Here is a 26066-nt window from a genome sequence, read left to right as displayed (position 1 = left end):
TGATATTAGAGTGATGTTAGCTTCATAAAATGAGATAGGTAGTGTTCCATTTTTTTCAATGTTTTGAAAGAGTTTAAGTAATATTGGTGTCAGTTCTTTTTGGAAAGTTTGGTAGTATTCCCCTGTGAAGCCATCTGGCCCTGGGCATTTATTTGTGGGAAGCTTTTTGATGACTGATTGGATCTCTTTGCTTGTGATTGGTTGGTTGAGGTCTTCTATTTCTTCTCTGGACAGTCTAGGTTGTTCATGTGTTTCCAGGAAATTGTCCATTTCTTCTACATTATCTAGTTTGTTGCCATACAGCTGTTCATAGTATTCTCTTATAATTTTTTAAATTTCTTTGGGACCTGCAGTAATGTCACCTCTCTCATTTATTATTTTGTTTATTTAGATCTTCTCTCTTTTTGATTTTGTCTGTCTAGCTAAGGGCTTGTCAATCTTGTCGATCTTCTCAAAGAACCAACTTTTGGTGTTATTTATTCTCTTTATTTTATTTTATTTTTTGTTCTCTATGTCATTTATTTCTGCTTCAATCCTTGTTATTTCTTTTCTTCTATTTGGTTTAGGATCAGTTTGCTGTTCATTTTCTAGCTTCTTCAGCCGTTCCATTAGTTCTTTGATTTTAGCTCTTCCTTTTTAATGTATGCATTTAGAGCTATGAATTTCCCCCTCAGTACCGCCTTTGTTGCATCCCATAAGATTTGAAATGTTGTGCTATCATTTCCATTAATCTCTAGATACTTAGCAATTTCTTTGTTATTTCTTCTTTAACCCACTGATTGTTTAGGAAGTTGTTGTTTAACCTACAGATATTTGTGAATTTTCTAAGTTTCTGATGGCTATTGACTTTTAATTTTATTTCATTCTGATCAGAGAATGTGCTTTGAATAACTTCAATCTTTTTAAATTTATTGAAGCTTGCTTTATGGCCCAACATATGATCCATTCTGGAGAAAGTTCCATGAGCACTAGAGAAGAATGTGTATCCTGGTGATTTGAAATGTAATGTCTATAAATGTCTGTTAATTCAAATTTATTTATCAGATTGTTTAGGTTTTCAATTTACTTATTGGTGCTCTGTCTGGTTGATCTATCTACAGGAGAGAGTGATGTGTTGAAGTCTCCCACAATTATTGTGGAAACATCTATTGCTTCCTTTAGTTTTGCCAATGTTTGTCTCATGTATTTTGGGGCACCTTGATTGGGTGCATAGACATTTTATGATTGTCATTTCTTCTTGTTGAATTGTCCCTTTTATTAGTATATAGTGACTTTCTTTGTCTCTGATAACATCCTTGCATTTGAAGTCTATTTTATCTGAGATTAATATTGCTAATGCTTGTTTTCTTTTGGCTGTAGCATGCATGGAATATTTTTTCCCATCCTTTCACTTTCAATTTCTTTGTGTCCCTGTGTCTAAGATGAGTCTCTTGTAAGCAACATATTGATTGTTCATATTTTTTAAATCCATTCTGCCAATCTATATCTTTTAATTGGGGAGTTCAATCCATTCACATTCAGTGTTATTACTGTGAAGGCATTTCTTGAATCAGCCATCCTATCCTTTGGTTTATGTTGGTCAGGTATATTTTTCCCCTCTACCTCTTTATTTCCTTTACCATACCCTTACTAAATCTCTTTAGTTCTGAACTCTTCTCCATACCTCCCTCTCCTTTCTTTGTTTCTTTGCTGGTAGGGCTCCCTTTAGTATCTCAAGTAGGGCAGGTCTCTTGTTAGTAAATTCTCTCAGCATTTGTTTGTCTGTGAAGATTTTAAGCTCCCCCTCAAATTTGAAGGAGAGCTTTGCTGGATAAATAATTCTTGGTTGGCAATTTTTCTCTATCAGGATTTTAAATATGTCATGCCACTGCCTTCTCCACGGTGGCCACTGAGTAGTCCATGGTGGCCACTGAGTAGTCACTGCTTAGTCTTATGTTGTTTCCCTTGTATGTGGTGAATTGCTTTTCTCTTGCTGCTTTCAGAATTTTCTCCTTCTCTTCAGCATTTGACAATCTGATCAGAATATGTCTTGGAGTGGATTTATTTGGATTTATTCTCTTTGGAATTTATTAGGCATCTATGATTTGTGTAAATTATGTTGTTTAAAAGGGTTGGGAAGTTTTCTCCAATAATTTCTTTGAATACTCTTCCTACTCTTCTCTTCCCCTTCTGGAATACCAATGATTCTTATATTTTTGTTCTTTATGTTGTCCATAATATCCTGAGATCCATTTCAATTTTTTTTTAAATTTTTTCTCCATTCTTTCTTTTGTGCTTTCACTTTCCATTCTTCACTCTTCCATTTCACTTATTCTTTCTTCAGCTTCCCCTAACCTAGTACTGTGTGTATCCAGAATCTTTTAAATTTGATCAACAGTTTCTTTTATTTCCATAATGTCATCTTTTTTTTTAATTTATTCTTGCAAATTCTCCTTTATGCTCTTCTTCATGTCATTTATATCCTGTGCCATGATGCTGTTGTTTGTGATTACTTCTTTGATTAATTGCTCCAAGTACTGTTGTCTCCTCTGATTTTTTGATTTGGATGCTTGGGTTTGGGTTATCCATCTCTTCTGGTTTCTTCATATGCTTTAAAATTTTCTGTTTTTTGCCTTTTGGCATTTGCTTATTTTGATAGGGTTCTTTTAGGATATGGAGGCTTATTTGAACAATTATCTATAATTTGTCAGAGCTACAGCTTGTTGGAATGCACTTTTTATGACTTACCAGCAGATGGTGCCCCCGAGCCACCTTTTACCCTCAAGCCAGTTCTCCCAAACTTCATCTATGTGGTGAGTGGGAGTCCAAATCTTGTGGGGGTCCAATCAGTGCACCAAATTTCCATGTGTAGTTGGTACAGCCAGCCTTGAAGTTGGGGAGTGTATGCTGTGCAGTTAGGGAGGGAAGGTGGCTTTAAAACTCCAATCTTTCAGCTGCTCCTGGAGACTTAAAGCTGTTGCATGAGTCCAAATCTTTGGCTCAGACTCCCCACAGTCTCTCTCTGCCAAGGGCCCACAAGTCCCTGGGATTTGTGTAGGGCCCTTGAGACTTCTGTGTGAGACCCCATCTCCAAGCCATGCCTTCCCTCCATGGAGGGAAGACTGCACAACTTCACAGGTGAGCGAAATCGCCTAGAGAAGCTCTCAGCCCTGGAACCATGCAGGGGCATTCCCAGTCTGCTGAGAAGATGGCTGTAAGAGGCATGGTAATTTCCCCCTCCTGCAGACCTCTGCCTTCATAGCTATGGGACAATTAGCTGCAGGTGTGCAAAAGCCTATTGTCTACTCCAGATACTGAGGTGGGTGCCTGGGGCATGGAAGGCACTGCCCACCATGCTCAACTGTGCAACTCTTGCTGTGAATCCACAGTTGCTTTTAGGGTTTTTAAACTAATCTGTCTCCAAATGTTGACCCTTGGTTTCTCCCAACTGTGGCATGGCTGCTGTTTCCCCAGCAGCCTCACTCACTCATTTCTGAATGCAGACTCTCTGTTTCACCAAGTGCCCAGTCCCTGTGGATTTAGCGGACCTTGCCCAGCCTGTGTAATGCTGGAACTGGTATTCTGGAACACTTTCTGTCTTTTATCTAATATTTTTCATAGAGAAGTATTTTGCTCTGTCTCTCCTAATCCGTCATCTTGGATCCTCCCCTCATTTTCATTCATCTCAAGATATTTACTGATTTCCCTTTTGATTTCTTCCTTGACCCACTGATTCTTAAATGTGTGTTGCTTAACTTCCATATATTTGTGGATTTTCCAGTTCCCCACCTGTTATTGATTTCCAGCTTCATTCCATTCCATTGTATTTAGAGAAGAAACTTTTTTATAATTTCAATCTTTTTATATCTATTGAATCTTGTTTTGTGACATAACGTGTTCTATCCTGGAGAATAATCCATGTGCACTTGTGAAAATTGTATACCCTGCCATTTCAGGGTGCCGTGTTATGTATTCTTTTAGGTCTAGTTTATTTTTCATATTATTCATTTTCTCTGTTTCCTTATTGATCTTGTGCCTAGATGTCCTATCCATTGATGAAAGTGGTTTATTGAAATATCCACTTATTATTGTAGAGGTGTCTACTTCACCCTTCAGTTTTGCCAGTGTCTGTCACATTATTTTGGGCATTGTGGTAAGGTGCATAAATAATGATGATTGATATTTTTTCTTGGTGGATTGACATTTTTATTAATAAAAAGTGTCCATGTTTGTCTTGTAACACTTGTGTGATGGTTGGGTTCATGTGTCAACTTGGCTAGGTGGCCTAGCTGTCTGGTCAAGCCGGCACTGGCCTGACGATTGCTGTGAGGATATTTGAGGCTGGTTAATAAACCAACGGGCTGGTTTGTCGGATCATCAGTCAATTGACTGCAGCTGACTGATGACTCATCAAGGGGCGTGCTTCCACAGTGAGAGAATGCAATTGGCTGGATTTGGTCCGGGTGATCAGTTGGAGGCTTATAAGCCGGATGGTTAGAGAACCTTCACTTCTTCTTCAGCTGCTCAGTGAAGCATTTCCTGGGGAGCTCGTCGAAGTTGCCAGTTCGTTTCCTGAGGAGTTCGTCGAAGTTGTCAGTTCATTTCCTGAGGAGTTCGTCAAAGTTGTCGGTTCATTTCCCAAGGAGTTCGTCGGATGTCTTCCTTGGAGTTGACAGCTTGTTGACGGCTCTGCAGAATTTGGACTCGTGTGCTCCCGCAGTTGTGTGAGTCTCTTTTACAATTTGATAATCAGAGACATCTCTCATTGATTCTGTTTCCAAGGAGAACCCTAACTAATACAACTTGTAATGTCTTTTTCTTAAAATATATTTTGTCCTATATTATTATAGCTATCCAAGCTCTCATTTTGTTACTATTTGTATGGATTATCTTTTTCTATTCTTTCACTTTCAATGTATTTGTGTCTTTGTATCTAGTGTGAGTCTCTTGTAAACATCATATAGTTGGCTTGTGCTTACTTACTTCAGCCATTTTGTCCTTTCGTTTTTAGTATGCCATATTTGTGTCTCTTTTTATTTATTTCAGGATACTTTTCTGTATAGTTCATCTTTTTTTGATGTAACTAATTGATCCCTTTTATTTATTTATTTTTTTATCATTATTTTATTGAGATATATTCACATACCACGCAGTCATACAAAACAAATTGTACTTTCGATTGTTTACAGTACCATTACATAGTTGTACATTCATCACCTAAATCAATCCCTGACACCTTCATTAGCACACACACAAAAATAACAAGAATAATAATTAGAGTGAAAAAGAGCAATTGAAGTAAAAAAGAACACTGGGTACCTTTGTCTGTTTGTTTCCTTCCCCTACTTTTCTACACATCCATCCATAAACTAGACAAAGTGGAGTTTGGTCCTTATGGCATTCCCAATCCCACTGTCACCCCTCATAAGCTACATTTTTATACAACTGTCTTCGAGATTCATGGGTTCTGGGTTGTAGTTTAATAGTTTCAGGTATCCACCACCAGCTACCCCAATTCTTTAGAACCTAAAAAAGGTTGTCTAAAGTGTGCGTAAGAGTGCCCACCAGAGTGATCTCTCGGCTCGTTTTGGAATCTCTCTGCCACTGAAGCTTATTTCATTTCCTTTCACATCCCCCTTTTGGTCAAGAAGATGTTCTCCATCCCACGATGCCGGGTCTACATTCCTCCCCGGGAGTCATATTCCACATTGCCAGGGAGATTCACTTCCCTGGGTGTCTGATCCCACGTAGGGGGGAGGGCAGTGATTTCACCTTTCAAGTTGGCTTAGCCAGAGAGAGAGGGCCACATCTGAGCAACAAAGAGGCATTCAGGAGGAGACTCTTAGGCACAAATACAGGGAGGCCTAGCCTCTCCTTTGCAGCAACCGTCTTCCCAAGGGTAAAACTTATGGCAGAGGGCTCAACCCATCAAACCACCAGTCCCCTATGTCTGTGGTCATGTTAGCAACCATGGAGGTGGGGTAGGTGAATACCCCTGCATTCTCCACAGGCTCCTCAAGGGGGCACTACATCTTTTTTTTTTTTAACTTGTTTGTCTTTTTTCTTCTTCTTTTTTTTTTTTTAACTTTCCCTTCTTTTTTAAATCAACTGTATGAAAAAAAAAGTTAAAAAGAAAACAAACATACAATAAAAGAACATTTCAAAGAGACCATAACAAGGGAGTAAGAAAAAGACAACTAGCCTAAGATAACTGCTTAACTTCCAACATGTTCCTACTTTACCCCAAGAAAGTTACATAATATAGCAACATTTCAGTGAACTTGTTCCTACTACATCCATCAGAAATTAACAGACCATAGTCATTTCTGGGCATCCCCAGAACGTTAAATAGCTTATCTGTTCTTCTTGGATTATTGTTCCCCCTTCCTTAATTGCTCTCTACTGCTAGTTCCCCTACATTCTACATTATAAACCATTTGTTTTACATTTTTCAAAGTTCACATTAGTGGTAGCATATAATATTTCTCTTTTTGTGCCTGGCTTATTTCGCTCAGCATTATGTCTTCAAGGTTCATCCATGTTGTCATATGTTTCACCAGATCGTTCCTTCTTACTGCCGCGTAGTATTCCATCGTGTGTATATACCACATTTTATTTATCCACTCATCTGTTGAAGGACATTTGGGTTGTTTCCATCTCTTGGCAATTGTGAATAATGCTGCTATGAACATTGGCGTGCAGATATCTGTTCGTGTCACTGCTTTCCGATCTTCCGGGTATATACCGAGAAGTGCAATCGCTGGATCGAATGGTAGCTCTATATCTAGTTTTCTAAGGAACTGCCAGACTGACTTCCAGAGTGGCTGAACCATTATACAGTCCCACCAACAATGAATAAGAGTTCCAATTTCTCCACATCCCCTCCAGCATTTGTAGTTTCCTGTTTGTTTAATGGCAGCCATTCTAACTGGTGTTAGATGGTATCTCATTGTGGTCTTAATTTGCATCTCTCTAATAGCTAGTGAAGCTGAACATTTTTTCATGTGTTTCTTGGCCATTTGTATTTCCTCTTCAGAGAACTGTCTTTTCATATCTTTTGCCCATTTTATAATTGGGCTGTCTGTACTATTGTCATTGAGTTGTAGGATTTCTTTGTATATGCAAGATATCAGTCTTTTGTCAGATACATGGTTTCCAAAATTTTTTTCCCATTGAGTTGGCTGCCTCTTTACCTTTTTGAGAAATTCCTTTGAGGTGCAGAAACTTCTAAGCTTGAGGAGTTCCCATTTATCTATTTTCTCTTTTGTTGCTTGTGCTTTGGGTGTAAAGTCTAGGAAGTGGCCTCCTAATACAAGGTCTTGAAGATGTTGTCCTACATTATCTTCTAGGAGTTTAATGGTACTTTCTTTTATATTGAGATCTTTGGTACATTTTGAGTTAATTTTTGTGTAGGGGGTGAGGTAGGAGTCCTCTTTCATTCTTTTGGATATGGATATCCAACTCTCCCAGCCCCATTTGTTGAAAAGACCATTATGGCTCAGTTCGGTGACTTTGGGGGCCTTATCAAAGATCAGTCGGCCATAGATCTGAGGGTCTATCTCTGAATTCTCAATTCGATTCCATTGATCTATATGTCTATCTTTGTGCCAGTACCATGCTGTTTTGGCAACTGTGGCTTTATAATAAGCTTCAAAGTCAGGGAGTGTAAGTCCTCCCACTTCGTTTTTCTTTTTTAGAGTGTCTTTAGCAATTCGAGGCATCTTCCCTTTCCAAATAAATTTGATAACTAGCTTTTCCAAGTCTGCAAAGTAGGTTGTTGGAATTTTGATTGGGATTGCATTGAATCTGTAGATGAGTTTGGGTATAATTGACATCTTAATGACATTTAGCCTTCCTATCCATGAACATGGAATATTTTTCCATCTTTTAAGGTCCCCTTCTATTTCTTTTAGTAGAGTTATGTAGTTTTCTTTGTATAGGTCTTTTACATCTTTGGTGAAGTTTATTCCTAGGTACTTGGTTTTTTTAGTTGCTATTGAAAATGGTATCTTTTTCTTGAGTGTCTCTTCAGTTTGTTCATTTCTAGCATATAGAAACATTACTGACTTATGTGCATTAATCTTGTATCCCGCTACTTTGCTAAATTTGTTTATTAGCTCTAGTAGGTATATCATTGATTTCTCAGGGTTTTCTAGATATAAGATCATATCATCTGCAAACAATGACAGTTTTACTTCTTCTTTTCCAATTTGGATGCCTTTTATTTCTTTGTCTTGCCGGATTGCCCTGGCTAGCACTTCCAGCACAATGTTGAATAACAGTGGTGACAGCGGGCATCCTTGTCTTGTTCCTGATCTTAGAGGGAAGGCTTTCAGTCTCTCACCATTGAGTACTATGCTGGCTGTGGGTTTTTCATATATGCTCTTTATCATGTTGAGGAAGTTTCCTTCAATTCCTACCTTTTGAAGTGTTTTTATCAAAAAGGGATGTTGGATTTTGTCAAATGCTTTTTCAGCATCTATTGAGATGATCAACTGATTTTTTCCTTTCGAGTTTTAATGTGTTGTAATACATTGATTGTTTTTCTTATGTTGAACCATCCTTGCATGCCTGGAATGAACCCCACTTGGTCATGGTGTATGATTTTTTTAATGTGTCTTTGGATTCGATTTGCAAGTATTTTGTTGAGGATTTTTGCATCTATATTCATTAGGGAGATTGGCCGGTAGTTTTCCTTTTTTGTAGCATCTTTGCCTGGTTTTGGTATTAGATTGATGTTAGCTTCATAAAATGAGTTAGGTAGTGTTCCATTTTTTTCAATGTTTTGAAAGAGTTTGAGTAAGATTGGTGTCAGTTCTTTCTGGAAAGTTTGGTAGAATTCCCCTGTGAAGCCATCTGGCCCTGGGCATTTATTTGTGGGAAGATTTTTGATGACTGATTGGATCTCTTTGCTTGTGATGGGTTGGTTGAGGTCTTCTATTTCTTCTCTGGTCAGTCTAGGTTGTTCATATGTTTCCAGGAAATTGTCCATTTCTTCTACATTATCCAGTTTGTTGCCATACAGTTGTTCATAATATCCTCTTATAATTTTTTTAATTTCTTCAGGATCTGCAGTTATGTCACCTTTTTCATTCATTATTTTGTTTATATGGGTCTTCTCTCTTTTTGATTTTGTCAGTCTAGCTAGGGGCTTGTCAATCTTGTTGATCTTCTCAAAGAACCAACTTTTGGTGATATTTATCCTCTCTATTGTTTTTTTGTTCTCTATGTCATTTATTTCTGCTTTAATCCTTGTTATTTCTTTTCTTCTACTTGGTTTAGGATTGGTTTGCTGTTCATTTTCTAGCTTCTTCAGTTGATCCATTAGTTCTTTTATGTTGGCTCTTTCTTCCTTTTTAATATATGCGTTTAGTGCTATAAATTTCCCCCTTAGCACTGCTTTTGCTGCATCCCATAGGTTTTGGTATGTTGTGTTCTCATTTTCATTCGTCTCTATATATTTAGCAATTTCTCTTGCTATTTCTTCTTTAACCCACTGATTGTTTAGGAGTGTGTTGTTTAACCTCCAGGTATTTGTGAATTTTCTAAGTCTCTGATGGTTATTGACTTCTAATTGTATTCCATTGTGGTCAGAGAATGTGCTTTGAATAATTTCAATCTTTTTAAATTTATTGAGGCTTGTTTTATGTCCCAGCATATGATCTATTCTGGAGAAAGTTCCGTGAGCACTAGAAAAGTATGTGTATCCTGGTGATTTGGGATGTAATGTCCTGTAGATGTCTGTTAAATCTAATTCATTTATCAGATTGTTTAGGTTTTCAATTTCCTTATTGGTCTTCTGTCTGGTTGATCTATCTATAGGAGAGAGTGATGTGTTGAAGTCTCCCACAATTATTGTGGAAACATCAATTGCTTCCTTTAGTTTTGCCAGTGTTTCTCTCATGTATTTTGTGGCACCTTGATTGGGTGCATAGACATTTACGATTGTTATTTCTTCTTGCTGAATTGCCCCTTTTATTAGTATGTAGTGGCCTTCTTTGTCTCTCAAAACATCCCTGCATTTGAAGTCTATTTTATCTGAGATTAATATTGCTACACCTGCTTTCTTTTGGCTGTAGCTTGCATGAAATATTTTTTTCCATCCTTTCACTTTCAGTTTCTTTGTGTCCCTGTGTCTAAGATGAGTCTCTTGTATGCAACATATTGATGGTTCATTTTTTTTGATCCATTCTGCGAATCTATATCTTTTCATTGGGGAGTTTAATCCATTTACATTCAATGTTAAAACCGTGAAGGCATTTCTTGAATCGGCCATCTTTTCCTTTGGATTATGTTTGCCATATTTTTCCCTCTCTCTATTAATATCCTTTATTGTACCCATACCGAATCTCTTTAGTACTGAACCTTTCTCCAGGTCTCTCTGTCCTGTCTTTGTTTCTCTGTCTGTAGGGCTCCCTTTAGTATCTCCAGTAGGGCGGGTCTCTTGTTAGCAAATTCTCTCAGCATTTCTTTGTCTGTGAAAAATTTAAGCTCTCCCTCAAATTTGAAGGAGAGCTTTGCTGGATAAAGTATTCTTGGCTGGAAATTCCTCTCACTCAGAATTTTAAATATATCATGCCACTGCCTTCTTGCCTCCATGGTGGCTGCTGAGTAGTCACTACTTAGTCTTATGCTGTTTCCTTTGTATGTGGTGAATTTCTTTTCTCTTGCTGCTTTCAGAACTTGCTCCTCTTCTATGTTTGACAGTGTGATCAGTATATGTCTCGGAGTGGGTTTTTTTTGGATTTATTCTATTTGGAGTTTGCTGAGCATTTATGATTTGTGTATTTATGTTGTTTAGAAGATTTGGGAAGTTTTCCCCAACAATTTCTTTGAATACTCTTCCTAGACCTTTATCCTTTTCTTCCCCTTCTGGGACACCAATGAGTCTTATATTCGGACGTTTCATATTATCTATCATATCCCTGAGGTCCATTTCGAGTTTTTCAATTTTTTTCCCCATTCTTTCTTTTATGCTTTCATTTTCCATTCTGTCATCTTCCAGGTCACTGATTCATTGTTCAACTTCCTCTAGTCTTGTACTATGAGATTCCAGAATCTTTTTAATTTGGTCAACAGTTTCTTTAATTTCCATAAGATCATCCATTTTTTTATTTAGTCTTGCAATGTCTTCTTTATGCTCTTCTAGGGTCTTCTTGATTTCCTTCATATCCCGTACTAGGGTCTCATTGTTCATCTTTAGTTCTTTGAGTAGCTGCTCTAGGTGCTGTGTCTCTTCTGGTCTTTTGATTTGGGTGCTTGGGCTTGGGTTATCCATATCGTCTGTTTTTTTCATATGCTTTATAATTTTCTGTTGTTTTTGGCCTCGTGGCATTTGCTGAACTTGATAGGGTTCTTTTAGGGTTTGTAGACCTATTGAAGTCCTTATCTCTAATTTATCAGATCTACAGCTTCGTGGAGTACACTTTCTCTAACTAACCAGCAGGTGGCGTCCACGAGCCACCTGTTCTCCACAAGCCAGATCTCCCCTGCTTAGCCTTTTTGGTGAGTGGGGGAGTGAGTCTTGTGGGGCCCAATTGGTGTACCAAGCTTGCGTGTGTAGTTGGTGTTGCCTGCCCTGTATGTGGGGCGTGTTTCTGGGCAGTCGGGGAGGGGGGGTGGCCCTAACAATCAAATCTCCCTGATGATCCTAGAGTTTTAAAGCTGCTGCAATAGTCTAATCCTTCAGTTCAGTCCTGCCACAGTTTGTCTCTGCCACTGACCCACTAGTCCTTGCTATTGGCGTATGGCTCCTGAGACTTGCAAGTGGGCCCCTCTTCCAGGCTGTGCACCCCGGGTCCTCTGTTGAGGGATGGCTGTGCTATGTCACAGGTGAGTGCCGTCCCCCCAGGGCAGTTCTGGGCTGCTGGGCTGTGTAGGGAGGCTCCCAGTCTGCTCAAATGATGGCTGAATGGGGCTTTGTTAATTCACACTGCTCCACCTTCCCTGCTCTGGGACATTCAGCTGAGGTTGCAGGGAAGGCTAATGTCCACGCCCAGTTTTGTGGTGTGTGCCTGTTATTTGAAGCACTTCCGTCACACTGGGTTGTCTGGGGCAGCTCTGGGCTATGGGGCTGGCGATGGGCAGGAGTGTTTCCTGTCCACCAGGATGGTGGCTGTGAGCGGACACCCCCCTTTTCTTGGGAAGTTGTGTTGTTTAGTGAATTTTCTCAGCCACTGGATTATTGCCTTTTGTCTCAGAGCTCTCTTAGTTCTGCTCTTGACTTGACGTGTCCAAATTGCAATTCTTTGAATCTTTCTGTATTGAGCTTCTTAGAGTAATTGTTTTAGAAAAAGCAAAAAGGATTTAAAAAAAAAAAAAAAAAAAAAAAACGGCCCTCCTCAGAGATCTAATGGGTTATTGAAATGCTAATAGACAAAGCAACCAGGGCCATTAAGGAAAGGTGCACAGGGCAGAGAGATGAGCTTTGCTTCGGGATTTGCATATGCGCCTCAAGGCCTGAGCTCCGCCCTTCCCCTTTCTGTGTTCACCAGAACTCCAAAAATCCTCTGCTTTTATTTTGGAGTTTTTCGTGTTGTTTTTTTTCTATGCCTGTCTCCTCTCTGCTGGGCTGGCTGCTCTCAGAGTCTCTGGTGTCTGGTCTCAGTCTATCTATGGTTGGAGTTTGAATCAGTAGAATGAGTTTTCGATAAGAGCAGCCACTGCAGTTCTCCCTTCTCCTTCCCGGAGCTGACAGCCCGTCCTCCCCCGGGACTGAGCCTGGCAGGGAGGGGCGCGGGTCCCCTGGCCGCAAAAACTTACAGATTTCGCTGATCTCAGCAGTTCCACGTTTTCATGAGTGTTGTATGAAGTATGCCCAAAGACAGATTGGTCTGTGGTGTCCAGTCCACGCAGTTCCTGGCTTTTTACCTACTTTCCTGGAGGAGTAACTAAAACTTACAGCTCACCAGTCTGCCATCTTGCCCCGCCTCTCCTGATCCCTTTTAATTTCCATTTCAGTATGTATTTTAAAATATGTTCTTTGTGGTTTCCCTCGGGTTTATGTTTCATAACCTAAGTCTATAACCTACTATTTTGCAGATACTAACTTAATGTCAATAGAACCCACATTACCTGCTCCCAAAACCCTCTGTTTCTCCTCTTTATGTTGATTTTGTCTCACATTGCCACTTTATATTCTGCATGTCTGTTATCAGGAAATTCGATTATTTCTTAATTCAACTATATTCTAACTCTTATTGGAATTAAAGAGTAGAGTTATATATTGAGAGCGCAGTACTCTTGGGTTTTGCATTTACTATTAAATAACTTACTGAAAATCTTCTTCATACTGATCCAAACCACTCTCTCTGGTCTTTTTCTTTCAACCTGAAGAATTTCCTTTAGCAATTCTTATAGGGCAGATCTTTTGTTGATTAACTCTCTCAGTTTTTGTTTATCTATGAATGTCTTAAACTCTCCTCATTTTTGAAGAATAGTTTTGCCTGAAAAAGAATTTTTGACTGGCTGTTTTTTCTTTCAGTACCTTAAATATATCATAGCTCTGCCTTCTCACCTCCATGGTTTCTGAATGAGAAATCAGTACTTAGCCTTACTGAGGGTCCCTTCTATATGTGAATTGTTTTTTTCTTGCTGCTTTCAGAGTTCTCTCTTTATCTTTGGCATTTGGCATTTTGATTGGTAATCTATTTGGAGAACATGGTGCTCTTTGGCCATGTATACATATGACTTTTGTATGAGTTGGGAAATTTTTGACCATTATTTACTCAAATATTCTTTCTGCCCCTTTTCCCTTCTCTTCTCCTTCTGAGACACCCATGACACATATGTTTGTGCGTTTCATGCTGTCACACAATCCTTAAGACTCAATTTTTCTATTCTTTTCTCTATCTGTTCTTCTGACTGTATGCTTTCAATTGTCCTGTCTTCTGGTTCACTGGTTCTTTCTTCTGCCTGTTCAAATCTGCTGTTGTATGTCTGATGTATTTAAAATCTCCATTATTGTGTTTTCCATCTCCACAATTTCTGTTATGTTTCTTTTAAACTTGCTAATTTTTTTCACACATTGTCTTCTTACTAGCCTTTTGTTCTTTATCCATGTTTATGTTATTTCTATTTACATTTTCCTCAACTTCCTGAATTCATTTAGAAGTTTTGTTTGAACTTCTTTGATTATTTGCTCCAAATTCTGTGACTTCTGTGAAGTTTTAATTTGTTCCCTGGAATGAGCCATACCTTCCTGTTTCTTAGTATGGCTTTTAAATTTTTGCTGATATCTGGGTATCTGATTATTTTGATGTGCTAACTCTGAAAATCAGTTTCACCTTCTTGCCTGGGGTTTTACTGTAGATTGGCTATATGTTAAGGCTCTTCTTTGATGCTTGCTCTAGCTTATACTGAATGTTTAGACATCTCTCAGCTTTTCTCAGGTCTTGTGCACCTGTAACTTACCCTGGAAATATAGCACAACTTTTAAGAGTGCCCTTTTATGTGCAATTTTTTCACCTCCAGGAAAAGGCTTCCTTTCTTCTGTTCTTTCTCTGGTAGCCCTGAGTTGCTCTGGTGGTTTCTGTGCAAATTTTCCTCCCCAGCTCCAATGATTTGGTCAACTTCTCTCCTTCACTTAACACCCATTTTTCATTACCATATTCAGTCCTGGGGCCCATTCTGCCTCATAGAGTGCAGTTTTCTCTTTTTTTCCATGAGATTTTTTGCCTTCAGTAATTTTCACATTAGGATATCCTGCACCAGGGAGCCTCATGGGGTTAGCATTCAAAAACACCCATTTTTCAGTTTGGGGTACTCAAGCAATTAGAGACTTCATTGGATATGTATACCACTTGCCAATAATTCCACTATGGGTCTCTTTTGTTTTAATGTTAGGATAACCTGTCTTAGGGCAGGTACTTTAGCAATTAGTGACTGGGTTGGGAATATGTACCTCTTACGAATAGTTCTGCCATGGTTCCTTTTTGTTTCCTGGGGCCCTTTTGTATGCACAGGCTCACAAGGCACTTGCACTCCCACCCTGAGTCTATGTGACCTAATTTCCTTTGCCTGAATATGTGTGGAGTTCTAATTCTCTACCATGAGAAGCTCTGTGTCTGTGACCAAGGCAGGAGAAACCCAGGCTGGAGTGCTGCCACCGTGTGACTCTTAAGCCACATAGGACCTGGCAAAGAGGAGGGCCAGATTGACAGGTCCAAGTTGCAGATCTCCTACCTTACTTTTTGGTGTTTTTTTTTTTTTTTCCTTCAGTTTAGCATTTGTTGAGCCCTTCTCTAGTACTAACACCCTTTAAAGTTCCAAGCAAGTGGGGCTTGTTCTTGTTTCTGAGAAGAGACTTTTCCAGGGGATATCTTACAATGCCATCTTTATGATATTGCTGCTTTATTTGTTTTTTTTTTTTTTTTTTTTTTTTTTTGTCTATTATTTACTTAATATTTGTATTTAAGTTCACTTTTACTTAGGCTTATTCTAGGCAATAAAGTACATGATAGGACAATTTTGATGCTAGTTTTTATAATTCACATTAAAATAAACATATGCCTATTAAAATAAAAAATATTTACTACTCAAAATAGTCTTGGCTACTATATTTTAGGAAACACTGTTCTAGACTAAACAAGCTAAATGCTCAAATCTGAGAGTTGAAGGTAAGAAAACAAAAATACAAGCATACTTCAATTTATTGTGCTTTGCTTTATTGCAGTTCACAGATATTGCATTCTTTTACATATTGAAGGTTTGTGGCAACCTTATGTCAAGTAAGCCTATTGGTGCCCTTTTCCCAATAGCATGTGCTCACTTTGTGTCTCAGTGTTAGATTTTGGTAATTTTCTCAATATTTCAAATACTGGCAAGTGGTATACATATCCAATGCAGTCTCTAATTGCTGGAGTACCCTGTTCCAGTTTGCTAATGCTGCCATTTTTCAAAACAAATAAATGGATTAGCTTTTATGAAGGGGGTTTATTTGGTTACAAAGTTACAGTCTTAAAGCCATAAAGTGTCCAGGGTAAGGCATCAACAATAGGGTACCTTCACTGGAGAAAGGCCATTGGCATCTGGAAAACCTCTGTTAGCTTGGAAGGTACATGGCTGGTGTCTGCTTGCTCCCAGGTTGTGTTTCAAAATGGCATTCTCCAAAATGTCGGCATCAGCTTTCAATGGCCATCTTCAAAATGTCTCTCTAAGCTGCAGCAGCCAGCTCCTTCTGTCTGAGCTCTTATATAGGACTCAAGCGATTAAATCAAAGACCCACCCTGAATGGGGGGGGCACATTTCCATGGAAACATTCAATCAAGAGGTCACAGTCTAATCAAAGGTGTCACTCACAGTTGAGTGGGTCACATCTCCTTGGAAACACTCAATCAAAAGGTTCCAACCTAATCAACACTAATACATTGGCCCCCACAAGATTGCATTAAGGAACATGCTGTTTTGGGGGACATAATACATCCAAACTGGCACATACCTTAAACTGAGAAATGGGTGTTTTTGCATACTATTTTTCATTATTATAATATCTGTTATGATCTGTGATCAGTGATCGTTGATGTTACTATTGTCATTGTTTTGGGGCATCAAGAATTGCGCCCATATAAGCTAGTGCACTTAATCAATAAATGTTCTGTGTGTTCTGACTGTTCCACCAACTGGCTGTTCCCCTTCTCTCTCCTTTCCTCAGGCCTCCCTATTCCCTGAGATACAACAACATTGAAATTAGGCCAACTTATAACACAGAATAGCCTCTAAGTGTTCAAAGTGAAAGGAGGAGTCACATGTCACTCACTTTAAATCAAAAGCTAGAAATGATTAAACTTAATGAGGAAGATATTTATCAAAAGCTGAGATAGGCTGGAAGCCAGGCTTCTTGAACCAAACAGTTAGCAAAGTAGTGAATGCAAAGGAAAAGTTCTTGAAGTAAATTAAAGTGTTCCTCCAGTGAACACATGGGTGATAAAAAAAAGAAAAAGCAAAACAGCCTTATTGCTGATATGGAGAAAGTTTTAGTGGTTTGGTTAGAAGATCAAACCAGCCCCAACATTCCCTAAACCAAAGCCTAATCCAGAGCAAGGCCATAACTCTCTTCAATTCTATGAAGGCTGAGGAGGATGAGGAAGCTGCAAAGAAAAATTTGAAGTTAGCAGAGTTTAGTGCATGAGGTTTAAGGAAAGTAATCATCTCCATAATATAAAAGTGCAAGGGAAAGCAGCAAGTGCTGATGTAGAAGCTGCAGCAAGTTATGCAGAAGATCTAGCTAAGATAATTGATGAAGTTGCCTACACTAAGCAACAGATTTTCAATGTAGACCAAATGCCCTTATATTGGAGGAAGATGCCATCTAGGTCTTTCATAGCTAGAGAGAAGTCAATGCCTGGCTTCCAAGCTTCAAAAGACAGCTGAATCTCTTATTGGAGGCTGTGCCAGTTTGGATGTATTTTGTCCCCCAAAAATGCCATGTTCTTTGATACAATCTTGTGGGACAGACATATTAGTGTTGATTAGGTTGGAATCTATTGATGGAGTGTTTCCATGGAGATGTGACCCAATCTACCGTGGGTGAGAACTTTGATTGGTTAATTTCCATGAAGGTGTTAGTCCATCCGTTCAGGGTGGGTCTGAATTAAATCACTGGAGCCATATAAAAGAGCTGACAAACAGAAGGAACTCAAAGCAGCTAAGAGTGACATTTTGGAGCTGCAGCCAACAGAGACATTCTGAAGACAGCCATTGAAAGTAGATTTTTGCTAAACCAGAGTTTGCCTGGGAGAAACTAAGAGAATATCCCCAGACACCTAGAGAGAAATGTCCTGGGAGAAAACCAGGACACAATCTGGGAGCGAAGGACGAAGATGCCAGCCATGTGCCTTCCCAGACAACAGAGGTGTTCCAGACAACATTGGCCAATTTTCAGTGATGGTGTTTATGCCTTGGACATTTTTATGGCCTTAAGACTGTAACTTTGTAACCAAATAAATCCCCTTTATAAAAGCCAATCCATTTAATGCAGTTAGTGACTTTAAGTTGAAGCCGATGCTCATATAGCATTCTGAAAACCCTAGATCACTTAAGAATTATGCTAAATCTACTCTGCCTGTGCCCTGTAAATGGAAAAATAAAGTCTGGATGACAGCACATCTATTTACATCATGGTTTACTGAATATTTTAAACCCACAATTGAGAACTACTGCTCAGAAAAAAAAAGATTCCTTTCAAAATATTACTGCTTATTGACAATATACTTCATCACCCGAGAGCTCTGTGGAGATGTACCATGAGATGAGTGTTGTTTCCATGCATGCTAACACAGCACCCACTCTGCAGCCAATGGATGAAGGAACCATTTCAACTTTTAAGATAGTATTTTAGAAATACATTTCCAAAGATTATAGCTGCTAAAACTAGTAATTCCTTTGATAGGTCTGAGCAAAGTCAACCAAAAACCCGCAAAGTACTCACCATTCTAGGTGTCATTAAGAACATTTGTGATTCATGGGAGGAGATCTAAACATCCATGTTAACCAGAGTTTGGAAGAAGTTGAATCCAGCCTTCACAGATAATGTTGGGGGTTTCAAGACTTCAGTGGAATAATTAACTGCAGATGTGGTGGAAATAGCAAGATAACTAGAATTAGAAGTGGAGCCTGTAGATGTGAATGAATTACCACAATCTCATGATGCAAATTTAATGGATGAGGAGTTTCTTCTTATGGAAGAGTAAAGAAAGTGGTTTTTTTTGAGATCTACTTCTGGTGAAGGTGCTAAGAACACTGTTGAAATGACAACAAAGGATATATAATATTATTTCAACTTAGTTGATACAGCATGGCAGGATTTGAGAACACTGACTCCAATTTTGAAAGAAGTCCTACTGTGAGTAAAATGCCTTGAAACAGCATTGCATGCTACAGAGAAATCTTTTGTGAAAAGAAGAGTCAATTATGTGCCAAACTTCATTTTTATCTTATTTTAAGAAATTGCCACAGCCACCCCAACCTTCGACAACCACCACCTTGCTCAGTCAGCAGTCATCAGCATCAAGGTAAGACACTCCACCAGCAAAAAGATTATGACTCACTGAAGGCTCAGGTGATGGTTAGCATTTGTAATAATAAAGTATTTTAATTCAGGTAGGCACATTCTTTTTTTAGACACAATGCTATTGCACACCTAATAGACTATGATATAGTATAAACACAACTCTTATATGCACTAGGAAACCAAAAAATTCTCTTGCTTTATTGTGATATTTGTTTTATTGCTATGGTCTGAACCAAATTTGCAGTATTTCCAAGATATATCTATAGTAGTTTTCTGTATCATGCTAACTGTATCTCTCTTTCTCTGCCACATAATGGAAATCTACATTTGAGAGTTTATTGCTCTAAAAATTCAGGAAATAATTAGTAGTAAGTAGAGGAAATGCAAATAATATATTCTAAAGCATTCCAAACACCTTCACTCATAAAGGTGCATCCCTGGCCATGATAGAATAAAAAGGACCATATTTAAACTCCTACCATAAAAAACTAGAAAACTGATGAAATATATAAAACTACTATTTTTAGACTTTAGGTAACAGGCAACCCAGGATTATGATCCCTGAGAGAAGGGAAACAGATGATATCAGCCTGCAATCTCCCTTACATCCTGTATAGAGACAGTTTCTTTATCATGGTAACAGGGAGGGGAACCCCAGTCCAGTTGAATAGGCAGAGATTGGAGTTCAGAGAGGCTGAGGAAGCTGAAGTTGGAGGTCATAGTTATGGAAAAGTAGGAGCTCTGTATGGGAACATCTCCAAATGTCTGATTGAGACCTCCTTGTGTCTTTGTTAAGTACTAGACAGTGAATGTGAGAGTTAAACTCCATTATATATCAGGCAAAGAGCAACCTGGGAGTTTTAAGCAGAATAATTCCTAATGTTCAAAAAGCTGAAGTTGTCCTTTGAGACAAGATGGAGTGTCCTCAGTAATAACTTGGGGCATTCAGTGGAGGTTCCAAAGTACCATGTTTTAATAGTAAGGCTAAAATGTCCCTTGACTGAAATCTACACAAGACTCACCTTAACAAAGCTTAAAATCAAGACTCAAATTGATAGAACTCATCTACAACTCAGCTGTCTGCCAAACACTCTTTTCCATAAAAAAGTTATTAGAAATGACAAGAAGCAGGAAAATGTGACCCATAAGTAGGAGGAAAAGTATTTGAAAGAAAACACACAGAATGAGCAGATAAGTGGAAAAGATAAAAAGAACCCAAGTACCTTCACATGCATATGCCTTTTTGAGACTTACATCAATCACTTAAGGCAAAGCACAGTATTTAGCCCTTTTTCATGGATGAGAAAACTGAGTCACAGATACAGTAACTCAACTGACAAAGGATACAGGCCCAGTAATTTTTGGAGTAAAATAGAACTTTAGTCTTCCAAATCCTTAAAATGTTCTTTTATAAATAGTGACACAAACCTCAATTGAAGGAGGCCACAGTGGATGGTGGCATACCTTAAGAAATTTTCCCATATCAATTTTAGTGCAAAAATACCAAGAAGCAATGTATGAGTATACGTGCATACCTAGGTGTTGTGTGTGTGCCTGTGTGTACGTGCTTTGTGGCTGTGCTGTAAGATTGCATAATTCAGCACAACGATTAATTTTATAAAGTACATTTTATAATGCTGTGCTTAAGTCTTGCCATTGTTACCATTATAAAGATGACTTTTCTAACAGAACCAGATGGACTCTTCCTCAATTCTAAAGGCAGGGCTCCAAAACATAGCTCAGAAAAGAAATGGAAAAAAAGAGCAGCAGAGTATTAGTTTTACAAGTAAGAGCCACGTATATGTGGCGAGATCACTATACTCACAAAAGAGTTTAAAAATTGAATCAACATTATCTTTGTTACTGGAAATTTCTAAAATGTCATCCATTTGTCTTGAAAAATTTCTTGGAGAAAAGGAGGCCAATTGGAAGATATGCTGAGGGCTCTTGTAATTCCAAGCTTCAGAGTAGATAACTATTCTTGGCCATTGTTTGGTAACACCTTTGAGTGTTAGATACTATTGAAGGGGTACAAACTTGGAATAGCAAAATGCTTTCAAATTTTAAGCTGTATTCTAAAAAAATTTAGGAGCCTGCTATCAGTTGAGTTATATTTAGAGCACAATAATGGAAATAACCAGGTGTACAAAGGTCAACATAAGACCTCATAAATTTGAACGTTCTGTTGATATATATATGTATAAGAAACATTACATTCAATATTCTTTCTTAGCATTTCACAATGCCTATTACCATATGAAAGGATATGCCAAATTTTGCAACAGATTTTTAAGCATTGGCAAACTACTCAGACTTTAGAATCTAGTTTAGAAAAAATTAACTACTAACATCCTGCAGAGCAATTATTCACTAGAATTGAGTTTGGGAAATATTGTTAAACATGCCTGCTTCTAAGCTTGGGAGCTGAAATAAGACTATCTGGGCTGAAATCCAGTTTTATAGCTTATTAATCTTTTAATCTTGCTATGCTTCAGTTTCCTTATACAAAAAAAAAAGAGAGATGATGAGAGCATCTATCTTGAAGCTTTGTGTGAGGGTTTAAATTACAAATTTCATTTAAAATACTATCTAGTACAGATTAGGACAAACATTAGCTATATTGACTATGATTTGGTAAAATCATGGAGGAGAAATTTTCTCTTTAAAAGCAGTGAATTATTAGTGCAAGAGACTTTTGAAAAATACTCAGTGTGAAAGGGAAAATCATGTTCTACATTCAAAAGAAGGCATATGGGTTATTTTCATTCACTTGATTCCTTTCACATCCAGACTAAGGGCATAGTGTCCCAATGTGGTGACTTCCCCAATTTCAAGAGGAGCTCTAATAGCATTTTGAGGCAAGTGGAAGAGAAATGTTAAATGCGATCAGAAAATTCATTGCTTTAAAGAGAAATAGTAACTGTCCAAAACCCAGCAGCCATATACATGTACATATGTAAACATCATCACACTTAGATAAAGTCTTTTAAAAATATCTGTATTTTGATCTTATAACCTTACATTAACATTCTTTCAAAAGTGAGATTAATTCTACAATAAAGAGTGGAGAGTGAATCTGGTGGTTGAAGATGCATTTCACTCAACTCTGACTTTAGTTGATTTTGGTAATTATCACCCAAGAAATATCATTTGTATATATGAAGCCACAATTTGGTAAATGACACTGATTCACAGAGGAGAATTTTAAGAAAGTTCTCTTCTTTAATAGTAGTAAACCACAGTTCTCAGAAAAATTTTCTTTAGCTACAGAAGAGCACTCAGACATGGGAAACCAGAGTGCTAGAAAACCTTCCAACTGGATTTTCTTCTTAAAAATTAGGTTATTCTTAGAAGAGTTAGCCTTAGCACCAGGCAAATCTAGATTTGAATTCAGCTCCTGCTCTTTTACACTGTGTGATTTTGGGTGTTACTTAGCTATTCTGTGATTCATTTGTCATATCTATAAAAGGGAAGCTATGCCACTCACTATATGAGGCTGCAGAGGTGAGAAATTAATAAGACGATGCCCGTAGAGTACCTAGGAGAGGGCATGGCAAGGCGTAAGGACTAAGCAGATGTTAATCGCACCTCCTTTCCCCAAGAGCTAGCAACATGAAATTAAATATTTACAAGTGGAAGCACATTACAAAACACAGTCCTTAAAAATCACCTGTGACATTATAGTCATTCTTTGTCATCACATAAACAAGATGGAAAAAGAAAATACCCATGTCTTTGCTCTCCATTCCCCAACCAAGCAAAAACTTCTCCTCTATACTTGTCTGGCTCAAGTGCTCCTTCCTTTGGAAGCTTTCTCCATTCCCAGCCCTGAGTGAGCTGATCATTTCATCCTCTGGACCTTTGTAGAACTTATTTTTACTAATCATTAGGGATTTAGCTCTTACTTGATCTGTCATTGATCATTGTATGTGCCTAAAATCCTTGCCGGCAAAAGACTGGTTCCAAAATCATTTTTCAGCCAATTGCTTATACTTCAGAATTCAAATAGCCACTGGAATCATATTAAATGCGGCTGCTCATTCTGGAAGCCAGAGCAGAATTTTTACATGACCGATAGCATAATATACCATACAGACCTTCTCTAGGTAATCTTGGATCACTTCATGGTTTCGTGAGCACCCACTTAGTCTGGTTCATAGACCACTGGGGAAGAGAGTTCCCATGGAATCAGGCTATAATCTCTTTCTGTACCAGTGGGTGAATAGCACTAGGCTCTCTAGTAGTTCAATGGCTTTCAAACGACCAAGATCCACGGTAAGAAATGCATTTTACCTTTCAGCCTAATACACTCATATGCACACACATGTACACTTGCACAAGCACATAATTGAAATAAATTTCACAAAGTAAAACTCTCTCTTATGAGGGACATGTTCTACTCAATTTCTGTTTTACTCTATTACCTTTGTTTTTGTTTTTTTTTAAATGTTGGTGATGACTCACTAAATTAAATTCTCATATTTCCAAGAATTAGCAAGTACTTAAAGACACATGAAATTCATATCTTCTCCCCACCCCAGGAAAATTATCAGAACCTCTGTTGTGTAAATCTTCTATATACAGCTTACTTTGGTATTGTTCTTCCCAACAGAGTCCCTGGAGATTGCAATGTTAAGAAAATCAGATTGCATAAATAAAATCAGATATCTAAGGATATGTTTTTTTAAATGAGAAATATTAAGCATCAGAGCCATAGTTTTCCAAATTCATGATGCTGGCTTCTAATTTTATTCGTGATTAGCATCATGACAGGCACCAGACATCTCCCACACATATTATGCCAATTATAAATTTGTTTTTACAGTGAATGGTCACTTCATAAACATGATGCATGGAAGACACACTTCCTGTACAGTTGTCCACAGACAGCTGGGGAGGAAACGTCTGATTCTTTGTACAAAGTCTCCTTGTTGTCAGGACACATGGTCTATAGTTCCCAGACAGGGTTTCACTCCAGAAATTGGCAACGACGTGCAAGAAAATGTCAGCTTTTGGTACTGAAACTAAATGAAGCTGACCACTTAGAGAAGCAACCGGCCATTCCTAGTTGGGTTAGTATGTCAGTTTACTATTGATGTGACAGCAGTATCTCCTCAGTTGCAAGGGAGAAATATAACCATAATGTAAGAAACAACTAAATGCATTCGATTATAATATCATAGCAGATGGCAGTGGAGAGAGATAATGAGTGACAAAGCATTAGTGTCTTGTACAGACTCCTGCTGTTTAAGTAGCATGATTCCTTTTCAGGTCTACTCCTTCAGTGGAGATGGGCATAGCAGACTATACCTAAACCTGATGACATTTTCCATTAAAATAACCTAACTTCCTTCCTTTGTTCTGACTACAGCCTTCTGATAAAAAGGTTTCCCAGGTAGATGATTTCTGATGTTGAATTCCCTTGTAGAAAGAGAATATACAAACATTCTAACCCTTGGCAGTTATTTATCAGTACAAGTTAATGCAATAGAATCTTGGCTTATAAATTAAAGGAAATGTTTAAGAAGGATGAAAATTTTAAGAATATTTCAACTCCCTTCTTTTACAGATCTGGAAATTGAGTACCAGAAGATGACATGGCTTGCCAAAGCTGCCTCTTACTGGTTTATCTGGGTTGCTATAGTTTCCCACACTTGATTGCTCCAGAGTAAATGAAACTAACTGTCTCACACATTTGATTATTCCATATTTTCTGGAAACAGACATTTCTGAACATGCAAATCTGAGACTTTTCTCCCTTAGAATACCATTAAAGAACGGCAGCCAGTGGGGCACTAGCTGAGTGACCAGAATATTTTTCTGGAATCAGAGAAATCTGAGTCTGGACTTGTATGACATCAGGTAATTTGTATGATTCATCTAACTCTCAGATTTTGTGTTTCTAAAATGGGGATATTAATACTACATTCATTATACTCAACTTTAGAGGGTTAGCATAATGTTAAATAAAATAAATACCATAGCAGGCACCCAATACATGTTAGCCATTATTAAATATTATTTCATTCTCTCTTTTATGTCTAAATTCCCACTCTAGACTAGACTAGACTTCTGTCCTTAGTTTGGAGTCTAAGTTTTGGACATAAGTAGGACTAAATTGTCTACTGCAGTGATTCTCAAAATGTCAAATGGTGGCCACCAGAATAGCAGTATTAGCAGCACCTGGGAACTTGTTAAAAATGCAAATTACTGGGCTCCTCCTCAAAACTACTAATCCAGACAGTCTGGGAGTGGAGTCCAGTAATCTGGTTTAAAAAGCCTGGTATACCATGGTATAGCTTGTACACTTTGGATCTTTGGATAGTTGTATGGTATGTGAACAATCTATATATATACCTCCTGCTAAAGGATCCTGATGCATGCCACTGGTCTATGGGATCCAGATGGGGTGGAGAAGGAGATGGGCAGAAGGTTATTGGGTCAGATCAAAGGGCCCAATTTGAAGGCAACTTCTATTCCAAGACTGATTAGCCATTAAACAGTTGTGAGGCAAAGCATCAGTGACAAGGGGGCTAGGCAAGACAGAAAGAAGTACTTTAAATCAGGAGACAGTCTCTGAGGCACCTCAACATAGAATGCAGAATTCTCTCTTTATAAACAGGTAGAGAAGGAGATGTTATCAGCTCTGAGCCCAGAAACTGCACCATCCAACTTACCTTGAATCTATTAAATCTATTAAAATCTAACTTACCTTAAATAGATGCTGCAGAAAAGCCATTTTGGGTAAATCACAGAGCCTGTTAGACTGAACATTGCAGAGATAGGCTTTTATGATTTCAAAATCTAACCCTTAGCAATTTCTTTCTACATTCTCATGCTTTCAATTAAATTATTCTTAGAAAGACACTTTAAGTTTCTCAGCTCAGTAACAGAGACAGAATTATCACAGGTTGGCCTGGTTCATCCCTTGACTATTAAGCCAAAGATGTAGCAACTATAACATTTTTTACTAACTTTGTGCCTGAAGAAATGTTCTCAAAGGGAGGCCATGAAATTACATATCCAAACTTCATTCACCTACAGAAAGACCAGTCCTCTGGTTCTATAGTCAGCAGAA

At 38.2% G+C, this 26066-nt stretch overlaps 1 long non-coding RNA gene across 1 annotated transcript in view; it reads right to left on the bottom strand.

Moving 5' to 3' along the window:
- LOC119527434 overlaps positions 1 to 26066 on the bottom strand; it is a 94279-nt gene that overhangs the window by 58822 nt on the left and 9391 nt on the right. The window contains exon 2 of the long non-coding RNA XR_005215394.1: positions 18407 to 18543. This is a non-coding gene — a long non-coding RNA (uncharacterized LOC119527434). The remainder of the gene's footprint in view (positions 1 to 18406; positions 18544 to 26066) is intronic.

This window comes from Choloepus didactylus, chromosome 1, assembly GCF_015220235.1.
Source record: "Choloepus didactylus isolate mChoDid1 chromosome 1, mChoDid1.pri, whole genome shotgun sequence".
In the NCBI taxonomy this organism is placed as follows: Eukaryota; Metazoa; Chordata; class Mammalia; order Pilosa; family Megalonychidae; genus Choloepus; species Choloepus didactylus.
This window is presented reverse-complemented; position numbering and strand designations above follow the sequence as displayed.